Here is a 12111-nt window from a genome sequence, read left to right as displayed (position 1 = left end):
CAGCTCAATTTCCTACAAGTGTAATTCAGATAAAATTGAATTATTTTACCAGACAAATAAACCTAGATAAATGATTACCCCATTGTGTAATCTAATGGTATTTCCTCTTCTTTCTATTGCAATCCTGCTACTTTAGCTTAGTTTAGTTTAGTTTAGAGATGCAGCATGAAAACAGGCCCTTTGGCCCATCGACCTGCAATCCCCGCACACTAATACTATCCTACACATAATTTCCGTTTATACCAACCCAATTAAACCACAAACCTGCACGTCTTTGGAGTGTGGGAGGAAACCCACATAACCCCTGACACCCATGCTAATCAAGATCTTGTGTGGCATTAGTAATTTTTCCTAACATAGTCTACAATTCGAGAGGGAGAAGGGAAAATCAGAAGTGTCGGTATTGCAGTTGAGCAAAGGGGACTATGGAGGCAAGAGGGAGGAGCTGACCAAAGTTGACTGGGAAGAGACCCCAGCTGGGATGACGGTGGAACAACAATGGCAGGTATTTGAGAGGACAGGTATTTCAGAGGTGGACTCTTATAAGTATCCTGGGTGTTTACCTCAACAATAAACTTGACTGGACCGAAAACATCAAGGCACTGTACAAAAAGGGCCAGAGCAGACTTTACCTGCTGAGGAGACTCAGGTCCTTTGGAGTACAGGGGGCACTCCTAAGGACCTTCTACAACACGGGGGTTGCATTGGCCATTTTGTATGGAGTGGTCTGCTGGAGCAGCAGCATCTCAGCGGCGGAGGGGAAGAGACTCGACAAGCTGGTCAGGAAGGCCAGCTCTGTCCTGGGTTGCCCCCTCGACTCAGTGCAGGCGGTGGGAGAGAGGAGGATGATGGCAAAATTAACATTGCTGCTGGACAACGACTCCCACCCCGTGCACTGCACTGCACTGCACTGAGTCACTGCACTGAGTAGCTCCTTCAGTGACAGACTCCTTCACCCCAAGTGCGTGAAGGAGAGATATAGGAGATCCTTCCCTCCCGCTGCTGTGAGACTGCACAACCAGCACTGCTCCCAGCAGACCAGTCAACAATAACAGTTAAGGAATACACAGTAAATGATGACAATTTATCCCTGTTTTTATTTTTATTTATAATGAATGATCTCTTGCTATCCACTTTGCTGCTGTAACACTGTAAATGTCCCCGGTGTGGGACGAATAAAGGAATATATTATTATTATTATTTCTGGGAATAATATAGAAGGTGCAGGATCAGTTCATTCCAAAGAGGAAGAACGATTCTAAGGGGATAAGGGAAGTCGAGGACAACATAAAAATAAAAGAGAAGTATAACATAGCAAAGAAGAGTGGGAAGCCAGAGGATTGGGACTCTTTTAAAGAGCAACAGAAGATAACTAAAAAGGCAATACGGGGAGAAAAGATGAGGTACGAGGGTAAGCTTGCCAAGAATATAAAGGAGGATAGTAAAAGCTTCTTTAGGTATGTGAAGAGGAAAAAATTAGTTAAGACAAATGTGGGTCCCTTGAAGACAGAAACAGGTGAATTTATTATGGGGAATAAGGAAATGTCAGACGAAATGAACAGGTACTTTGGATCTGTCTTCACTAAGGAAGACACAAACAATCTCCCAGATGTTCTAGTGGACAGAGGTCCTAGGGTGTCGGAGGAACTGAAGGAAATCCACATTAGGCAGGAAATGGTGTTGGGTAGACTGATGGGCCTGATGGTCTGCATCCCAGGGTACTTAAGGAGGTGGCTCTAGAAATTGTGGACGCATTGGTGATCATTTTCCAATGTTCTAAAGATTCAGGATCAGTTCCTGTGGATTGGAGGGTAGCTAATGTTATCCCACTTTTTAAGAAAGGAGGGAGATAGAGAACAGGAAATTATAGACCAGTTAGTCTGACATCAGTGGTGGGGAAGATGCTGGAGTCAATTATAAAAGATGAAATTGCGGCACATTTGGATAGGAGTAACAGGATTGTTCCGAGTCAGCATGGATTTACGAAGGGGAAATCATGCTTGACTAATCTTCTGGAATTTTTTTGGTCTCCAAATTTGTGGAAGGACATTCTTGTTATTGAGGGCGTGCAGCATAGGTTCACAAGGTTAATTCCCGGGATGGTGGGACAGTCCTATGTTGAAAGAATGGATCGACTGGGCTTGTGTACACTGGAATTTAGAAGGATGAGAGGAGATCTTATTGAAACATATAGGATTATTAAGGGATTGGACACGTTAGAGGCAGGAAACATGTTCCCGATGTTGGGGGAGTCCAGAACCAGGGGCCACAGTTTAAGAATGGGTAGGCACTTAGAACAGAGATGAGGAAAAACATTTTCACCCAGAGAGTTGTGAATTTGTGGAATTCTCCGCCTCAGAAAGCAGTGGAGGGCGATTCTCTGGATGCTTTCAAGGGAGAGTTAGATAGAACTCTTAAAGATGGCGGAGTCAAGGGATATGGGGAGAAGGCAGAAACGGGGTACTGATTGTTGATTATCAGCCATGATCACAGTGAATGGCAGTGCTGGCTCAAAGGACCGAATGGCCTACTCCTGCACCTATTGTCTATTGTCTTTTAGAAAGGAGGTGAGGAAGAACTTCTTTAGTCAGAGGGTAGTTAATCTGTGGAATTATTTGACACAGAGGGCTGTGGAGGCCAAGTCAGTGGATATTTTAAAGGCAGAGGTAGACAAATTCTTGATTAGAAGTTAGACACAATGCTGGATTAACTGAGCGGGACAGGCAGCATCTCTGGAGAGAAGGAATGGGTGACGTTTCAGGACGAGACCCTTCTTCAGACTCATCTTCGGGTCTTGACCCGAAACATCACCCATTCCTTCTCTACAGAGATGCTGCCTGTCCCGCTGAGTTACTCCAGCATTTTGTGTCTATCTTCTGTTTAAACCAGCATCTGCAGTTCCTTCTTACAATTTCTTGATTGGAACGGGTGTCAAGGGATACGGGGAGAAGGCAGGAAAATTGGTCTAGGAGGCAGAAATCAGCCATGATTGAATGGCAGAGTGGACTCGAAGAGCCGAATGGCCTAATTCTACTCCTATAACGTGAACGTGATGAATTTAACGTGTGGATCAAGCAGACAACGAGGTGGCTGGAGGTGAGATGCAGCTTGTGTGGGGTGAAGGGTAGTCTAGACGGAATGCACTGGCAAAGTCTGTTCATTCACAACCCCACGACAGACCCTTCCCCATGGACGCTGGTCACTTTGTTGGGTAGTTGCCGACCTCTCTGTTTTATCCCAACAGTTTCAGCAGTTAGAGTTTATGTGTTATTACATTTTTGTATTTCATTCCAATAGCGTGTATTTCCTGTAACTGCTTGAATTAAAACGTACGAGATCATTTCTAACAGCAGGTTACAGTACATGGGGAGAAGGCAGGAAGGGGGTACTGATTGAGAATGATCAGCCATGATCACATTGAATGGCGGTGCTGGCTCGAAGGGCCGAATGGCCTCCTCCTGCACCTATTGTCTATTGTTTATTGTCTATTACATGACGAGACTAGCCTACTGTGTGGAAAGGAACTGCAAATGCCGGTCTGTGCCGTAGCTAAACACAAAGCGCTGGAGCAACTCAGCAGGTTAGGCAGTAACACTGGAGAACATGGATAGGTGATGTTTTGGGTCAGGACACACATCCAGACCAAGAAGATCAGAAGAAGGGTCCCCATCCGAAACGCCTACCATCCTTTTTCTCCAGAGATGCATAGAAAAATAGAACATAGGTGCAGGAGGAGGCCATTCGGCCCTTCGAGCCAGCACCGCCATTCATTGTGATCATGGCTGATCATCCACAATCAGTGACCTGTGCCCAACCTCTCCCCATATCCCTTGATTCCACTAACCCCTAGAGCTCTATCTAACTCTCTCTTAAATCCAACCGGTGATTTGGCCTCCATTGCCCTCTGTGGCAGAGAATTCCACAAATTCACAACTCTCTGGGTGACAAAGTTCCCTCTCACCTCAGTTTTAAATGCCCCCCCCCCCTTTATTCTAAGACTGTGGCTCCTGGTTCTGGACTCCCCCAACAATTGGAACATTTTTCCTGCATCGAGCTTGCCCAGTCCTTTTATAATTTTATATGTTTCTATAAGATCCCCTATACTCCAGTGTATACAAGCCTAGTCTTTTCAATCTTTCCTCATATGACAGTCCCGCCATCCCAGAGATCAATCTCGTGAACCTACGCTGCACTGCCTCAATTACAAGGATGTCCTTCCTCAAATTAGGAGACCAAAACTGTACACAATACTCCAGATGTGGTCTCACCAGGGCCCTATACAACTGCAGAAGAACCTCTTTACTCCTATACTCAAATCCTCTCGATATGAAGGCCAACATGCCATTAGCTTTCTTCACTGCCTGCTGTACCTGCACGCCAACTTTCAGTGACTGGTGTACAAGGACACCTAGGTCTCGCTGCACCTCCCTCTTACCTAACCTAACACCAGTGAGATAATAATCAGCCTCCTTGTTTTTGCCTGCAAAGTGGATAACCTCACATTTATCTACATTATACTGCATCTGCCACGCATCTGCCCACTCACTCAACCTGTCCAAGTCACCCTGCAACCTCCTAACATCCTCTTCGCAGTTCACACTGCCACCCAGCTTTGTGTCATCTGCAAACTTGCTAGTGTTACTTCTAATTTCTTCATCCAAATCATTAATATATATGGTAAATAGTTGCGGCCCCAACACCGAGCCTTGCGGCACAAAACTCGCCACTGCCTGCCATTCTGAAAAGGACCCGTTTATTCCTACTCTTTGCTTCCTGTCTGCCAACCAATTTTCTATCCATGTCAACACCCTACCCCCAATACCATGTGCTCTAATTTTGCTCACCAATCTCCCGTGTGGGACCTTATCAAAGGCTTTCTGAAAGTCTAGATACACTACATCCACTGGCTCCCCTTCATCCATTTTACTTGTCACATCCTCAAAAAATTCCAGATTAGTCAAACATGATTTCCCTTTCATATATCCATACTGACTTGGACTTATCCTTTTACTGCCATCCAAATGCACCATTATTACCTCTTTAATAATTGACTCCAGCATCTTTCCCACCACCGAAGTCAGGCTAACTGGTCTGTAATTCCCCGTTTTCTCTCTCGCTCCTTTCTTGAAAAGTGGGATAACATTAGCTATCCTCCAATCCACAGGAACTGATCCTGAATCTATTGAACATTGGAAAATGATCACCAATGCGTCCACTATTTCTAGAGCCACCTCCCTGAGAACCCTGGGATGCAGACCATCAGGCCCAGGGGATTTATCAACCTTCAGTCCCATCAGTCTACCCAACACTATTTCTCACCTAATGCAAATTTCTTTCAGTTCCTCTACCCCACTAGATCCTCTGTCCTCTAGTACATCTGGGAGATTGTTTGTGTCATCCTTAGTGAAGACAGATCTGAAGTACGTATTCCACTCTTCTGCCATTTCCTTTATACCATAATAATTTCACCTGTGTCTGCCTTCAAGGGACCCACATTTGTCTTTGCTAATCTTTTTCTCTTAACATATCTAAAGAAGCTATTACTGTCCTTCTTTATATTCTTTGCCAGCTTCCCCTCGTACTTCATCTTTTCAGCCTGACCTTTTGCTCCAGAGATGCTGCCTGACCCGCTGAGTTTCCACAGCACTTTGTGACAAGCCGACTGTATTCTTTCAGGATATATATCGTTGGGAAATAGTTGAAAGCTGACACAATATATCCATATAATAATTCAGCTAAATTGCTTTTGAGCAACCAAATGAGACAACTTTATTATCTACTTTGTAACCTGATGAGAGTCATAAAACAATTACTTCTGTTGATATATCTACAATCTATTGATGCGCCAATAACCACAATAAAACAAAAAGTGTAGGAAGGAACTGCAGATGCTGGTTTAAACCGAAGATAGGCACGAAAAGCTGGAGTAACTCAGCGGGTCAGGCAGCATCTCTGGAGAAAAGGAATAGGTGACGTTTCGGGTCGCGACCCTTCTTAGAAACATAGAAACATAGAAAGTAGGTGCAGGAGTAGGCCATTCGGCCCTTCGAGCCTGCACCGCCATTCAATGTGATCATGGCTGATCATCCAACTCAGTATCCCGTACCTGCCTTCTCTCCATACCCCCTGATCCCTTTACCCACAAGGGCCACATCTAACTCCCTCTTAAATATAGCCAATTAACTGGCCTCAACAACCTTCTGTGGCAGAGAATTCCACAGATTCACCACTCTCTGTGTGAAAAAAAACTCTCATCTCGGTCTTAAAAGACTTCCCCCTTATCCTTAAACTGTGACCCCTTGTTCTGGACTTCCCCAACATCGGGAACAATCTTCCTGCATCTAGCCTGTCCAACTCCTTAAGAATTTTGTAAGTTTCTATAAGATCCCCCCTCAATCTTCTAAATTCCAGCGAGTACAAGCCGAGTCTATCCAGTCTTTCTTCACATGAAAGTCCTGCCATCCCAGGAATCAATCTGGTGAACCTTCTCTGTACTCCCTCTATGGCAAGAATGTCTTTCCTCAGATTAGGTTACCAAAACTGTACGCAATATTCCAGGTGTGGTCTCACCAATGCCCTGTACAACTGACTCCAGGTGTGGTCTCACCAATGCCCTGTACAACTGACCTCTTCTTCAGACTGAGAGTGGGGGGGAATGAGAAATGAAAGATGTAGATGGCGATGTAGAGAGGTATATAAAAAATATATGCAAGATATTCAAAAAAAGTAACGATGATAAAGGAACCAGGTCATTGTTAGCTGTGTGCTAGGTGAGAACGAGTTACAGACAATGAGACTCAACAAGACCTCTTTGAAACTGGTACAACTTGGGTGGGGGAGGGATGGGGAGAGAGGGAATGCAGGGGCAACTTGAAGTTAGAGAAATCAATATTATTACTACTGGGTTTGAAAGCTGCCCAAGCGAAATATGAGATGCTGTTCCTCCAATTTGCGCTGAGTAACTCAGCGGGTCAGGCAGCATCTGTGGAGAACATGGATAGGTGACGTTTCACAGAGTGCAGGAGTAACTCAGCGGGTCAGGCAGCATCTGTGGAGAACATGGATAGGTGACGTTTCACAGAGTGCTGGAGTAACTCAGCGGGTCAGGCAGCATCTGTGGAGAACATGGATAGGTGACGTTTCACAGAGTGCAGGAGTAACTCAGCGGGTCGGGCAGCATCTGTGGAGAACATGGATAGGTGACGTTTCACAGAGTGCTGGAGTAACTCAGCGGGTCAGGCAGCATCTTTGGAGAACATGGATAAGTGACGTTTTGGGTCACCTAAAACATCAGTTCTTCAGACTGATTGTTGTCGTAGGGGAGGAACTAGAAAAGAGAGGTGTGGCACGACCGAGCCTGGCAAGTGATAGGTGGATAGGTGGACACAGGTGAGGGGCTTCTGCCAACAGAACTCCCCTCACCTGGTGACACAGAGGTCGCAGCGGTAGAGTTGCTGCCTTACAGCGAATGCAGCGCTGGAGACTCAGGTTCGATCCTGACTACGGGCGCCGACTGTACGGAGTTTGTACGTTCCCCCGGTGACCTGCGTGGGTTTTCTCCGAGATCTTCAGTTTCCTCCCACACTCCAAAGGACGTGCAGGTATGTAGGTTAATTGACTGGGTAAAATGTAAAAATTGTCTCTAGTGTGTGTAGGATAGTGTTAGTGTGCGGGGATCGCTGGGCGGCGCGAACCCGGTGGGCCGAAGGGCCTGTTTCTGTGCTGTATCTCTAAAGAAACAAGTCCAGAAACGACCTTAACAAGGCCGTCAAAAAGGCCAAAAGGGACTTGCGCTCAAAGCTGGAGGATGGGGCGGATGTTCGGCAGCCTTGGCAGGGCATGAATGCCATCACCCCCTGCAAGGAGAAACTAGCAGGCAGCTCAAGCAACAACGAAACCTACAGGTTTGCAGGCTAATTGGCCCGGTATAAATGTAACATGTCCCCAGTGTGGAGGATGGTCTTAGTGTGCGGGGATCGCTGGTCGGCGCTGACTCGGCGGGCCAAAGGACCTGTTTCCGCGCTGTATCTCAAAACTAAACTCAACTAGACAGGCAGCATCTCTGGAGAGAAGGAATGGGTGTCGTTTCGGGTCGAGACCCTTCTCAATATCTATTGAGCTGTGGCCATGGAAGCAAACTGATTTCAGAAAGTTATGTGCATAAAAAGAACGACAGAAATACAAAGAGGTTTTTATCACCAGCAACAAGTGGATGTAAAAGTTCATTACCAATTTTTGTAACTACTTGGCTTTTACAACCAGCAATGGAGAGAGAAACTAGGTTTCATGTAATGAATCGATTTGAAAGTTCACATCATGTTACTAATGCAAAATGTTTGTATCGATTTATTGGTTCTTAGCCCTTTCTAACAATGCTACCAGGAAGAGTAAAATCAATGCAGAACAATTATAGACCGAGGAGTACAAGGAGCCCTGGTTGATGTTAATTCATTTCTGCAGCCGCAATGTTCATGTGCGTGGTTAACTTGTCTCTAGGGGTGCCAACTATCTCACTTCCAAATAAGGGACGAGGTGATGTCACCGCCCCACACCTCACCCAGCCAGCAGCCACGTGCTCCCGCTCCACCAATGGTGGTCGACCGGGCCAGGAGGCGGGTTGCTACGCAACCTCCGTTAGGCGGTGCCCGGACCTACAGTGTCCGGACCTACACTGACCGGGCCTACACTGTCCGGACCTACACTGTCCGGGCCTACACTGTCCGGGCCTACACTGTCCGGGCCTACACTGTCCGGGCCTACACTGTCCGGGCCTACACTGTCCAGGCCTACAGCGTCTGGGCTTACAGCGACCCCCAGGCCTAATACGGGACAAGGGCAGTCCCGTACAGGACAAACCAATTTAGCCCAAAATGTGGGATGTCCCGGCTAATACGGGACAGTTGGCAGAACCTACTTGTCTCAGATAAGACATTAAAGGTGGATATGCAATGGTGTGTACTCCTGCCATATCTCCTATCCTCTCCCATCCTATATTTACACAATTCTCCCACTATCTCTTAACCCCCCCCCCCTCCCCCACCATTATCCTACACACAAGGAACAATTTACAATTTACAATTTTACCAAAACCAATTCACCTACAAACCTGTATGTCTTTGGAACATGGGATGGAAATTGGAACACCCGGAGAAAACCCATAACCCCTAACACCCGTACTAATCAAGAATATATCTATCTCTGCCTTAAAAGCATCCATTGATTAGGACTCCACAGCCTTCTGTGGCAAAAAAATCCAGTTTCACTACCCACTGACTAAAGAAATTCCTCCTCATCTCTTTCCTAAAGGAACATCCTTTAATTCTGAGGCTGTGACCTCTGGTCCTAGACTCTCCCACTCGTGGAAACATCCTCTCCACACGCACTCTATCCAGGCCTTCCACTATTCTGTACGTTTCAACGATGTCCCCCCCCTCATTCTTGTAAACTCCAGCGAGTGCAGGCCCAGTGCTGACAAACACTCATCATAGGTTAACCCATTCATTCCTGGGGTCATTCTTGTAAACCTCCTCTGGACCCTCTCCAGAGCCAGCACATCCTTCCACAGATATGGTGCCCAAAACTGCTCATAATTGTGGTCCTAACTGCAGGAAAAGATGCAGGTTGAGTAAGCAGCTGATGGATTCAGTTTGAGATCAGGCAGACAAGCCACTAATGTGAATTCGCAGAGAGTCACGATTGCTCAATAAAAATTGGGATTCAGAACTGAATGCTCCCATAAAACTTCTACAGCATTTTGTTTACGTCACAATGATTGGTGTTGGTGTTGGATCATTATTGTCACGTATCATACAGTGACAAGCTTATGTTTGCATGCTGCCCAATTAAATCAGATCACACTACGCATGTGTCCCATCACGCCAGACTCAAGTACAACAGCCAGGACAAAGAGAAAAGTATAATAGTGCAGAATATACACTGATGAGCCAAAATATTATGGCCACCTGCCTAATATGCTGTTGGTCCTCCGTGTGCAGCTCCATAGCAGCAGGGTGCGATGCACTGTGTATTGTGACACATTCCTCCCGTGACCACCATTAACATTTTCTGTGACTTGTGCCACAGTCGACCTTCTGTCGGTTCGGACCAGACGGGATAGCCTTCGTTGCCCTCGCGCATCGATGAGCCTTGGGCGCCCAACACCCTGTCTGTCGCCGGTTTGTGGTTTGTCCCTCCTCGGACCACTGTCGGTAGGTACGCACCACTGCTGACCGGTGCACCCAACAGGCCTTGCCGTTTCAGAGATGCTCTGACCCAGTCGTCTGGCCATAACAATTTGGCCCTTGTCAAAGTCGCTCAGGTCTTTACTCCTGCCCATTTCTCCTGCATCCAACACGTCAACTTCAAGAACTGACTGTTCACTTGCTGCCTAATATATCCCACCCCTTGACAGGTGCCATTGTAACAAGATAATCAATGTTATTCACTTCACCTGTCAGTGGTCATAATGTTTTGGTTGATCGGTGCATGTTTTTCAGCATTGTAGTGCTACAGTTCCAGAGAAAAAGTCCAATGTCCAGATTGAGGTAGGTTGGAAGACTGGAACAACACCCTAACTTATGGGAGGGCCTTGAAGTATTTGTATCTTCTGGCCAAAGGGGAAGGGGAATAGAGGGAATGATCAGGGTGAAAAGGGTCCTTGATTATGTTGGCTGCTTTTCCGAAGCAACGTGAAGTGTAGATGGAGTTGATGGGGGGAATTGGCATCAATTTGTAGGCTATGTCCTCCCATCTTAGATTACCCAAACAGAAATAGTTCCTAACCATAACCCCTAAAACTGGAAAATATCAAGCAAATCTCCCTTCATAGAGTCATAGAGTGATACAGTGTGGAAACAGGCCCTTCATAGAGTCACAGAGTGATACAGTGTGGAAACAGGCCCTTCACAGAGTCACAGAGTGATACAGTGTGGAAACAGGCCCTTCACAGAGTCACAGAGTGATACAGTGTGGAAACAGGCCCTTCATAGAGTCACAGAGTGATACAGTGTGGGAACAGGCCCTTCATAGAGTCACAGAGTGATACAGTGTGGAAACAGGCCCTTCATAGAGTCACAGAGTGATACAGTGTGGAAACAGGCCCTTCATAGTCACAGAGTGATACAGTGTGGAAACAGGCCCTTCATAGAGTCACAGAGTGATACAGTGTGGAAACAGGCCCTTCATAGAGTCACAGAGTGATACAGTGTGGAAACAGGCCCTTCGGCCCAACTTGCCCACACCGGCCAACATGTCCCAGCTACACTAGTCCCACCTGCCTGCGCTTGGCCCATATCCCTCCAAACCTGTCAGATCCATGTACTTGTCTAACTGCTTCTTAAATGTTGGAGTAGTCCCTGCCTCTACTACCTCCTCCGGCAGCTTGTTCCATACACCCACCACCCTTTGTGTGGGAAAGTTACCCCTCAGATTCCTATGAAATCTTTTCCCCTTCACCTTCCACATTCTCAACTGTTTCATAATGTTGTAACAGAGTATTGCTGAGAGATTGTCCCTTGCACAGGTTACAAACATCCTTCATCGTTGGTTCAGGGGCGGCAGAATGGATCAGTGGTGGGCTCGCTGCCTCACAGCGCCAGAGACCCAGGTTCGATCCTGGCTGCGGGTACTGTCTGTACGGGGTTTTGTACGGAATTCTCCCTGTGACCATGTGGGTTCCCTCTGGGTGCTCCGGTTTCCTCCCTCACTACAAAGACGTACAGGTTTGTGGGTTAATTGGCTTGGGTAAAATTGTAAATTGTGCCAAATGTGTAGGATTGGGCTAGAGTACGGGGCGGCGCTCTGTATCACTGGTCGACGCGGGGTCAGCGGGCCAAGCGGCCTGTTTTCATGCTGTATGTCTAAGGAATAAAGGATCATACTGTGCCTCCAAGGATTATCCTGCTGCAATCAGTGGAGGGACTTTGCAGGCCGAGTGAAGCTGGCTAATGCACCAGGGTGACAATCACTACCTGGGGATGTTACTGTAGAATTGATGATAATGTATTGAATATACACCGATGAGCCAAAACATTATGACCACTGACAGGCGACGTGAATAACATCGATTATCTTGTCACAATGACACCTGTCAAGGGGTGGGATATATTAGGC

The 12111-nt window shown here is 46.6% G+C and overlaps 1 protein-coding gene across 1 annotated transcript in view; it reads right to left on the bottom strand.

The window, feature by feature from the left end:
* LOC144597081 (uncharacterized) overlaps nt 1-12111 on the bottom strand; it is a 104102-nt gene that overhangs the window by 31211 nt on the left and 60780 nt on the right. The window lies entirely within an intron of this gene.

This window comes from Rhinoraja longicauda, chromosome 9 (assembly GCF_053455715.1).
Source record: "Rhinoraja longicauda isolate Sanriku21f chromosome 9, sRhiLon1.1, whole genome shotgun sequence".
Classification (NCBI taxonomy): domain Eukaryota; kingdom Metazoa; phylum Chordata; class Chondrichthyes; order Rajiformes; family Arhynchobatidae; genus Rhinoraja; species Rhinoraja longicauda.
This window is presented reverse-complemented; position numbering and strand designations above follow the sequence as displayed.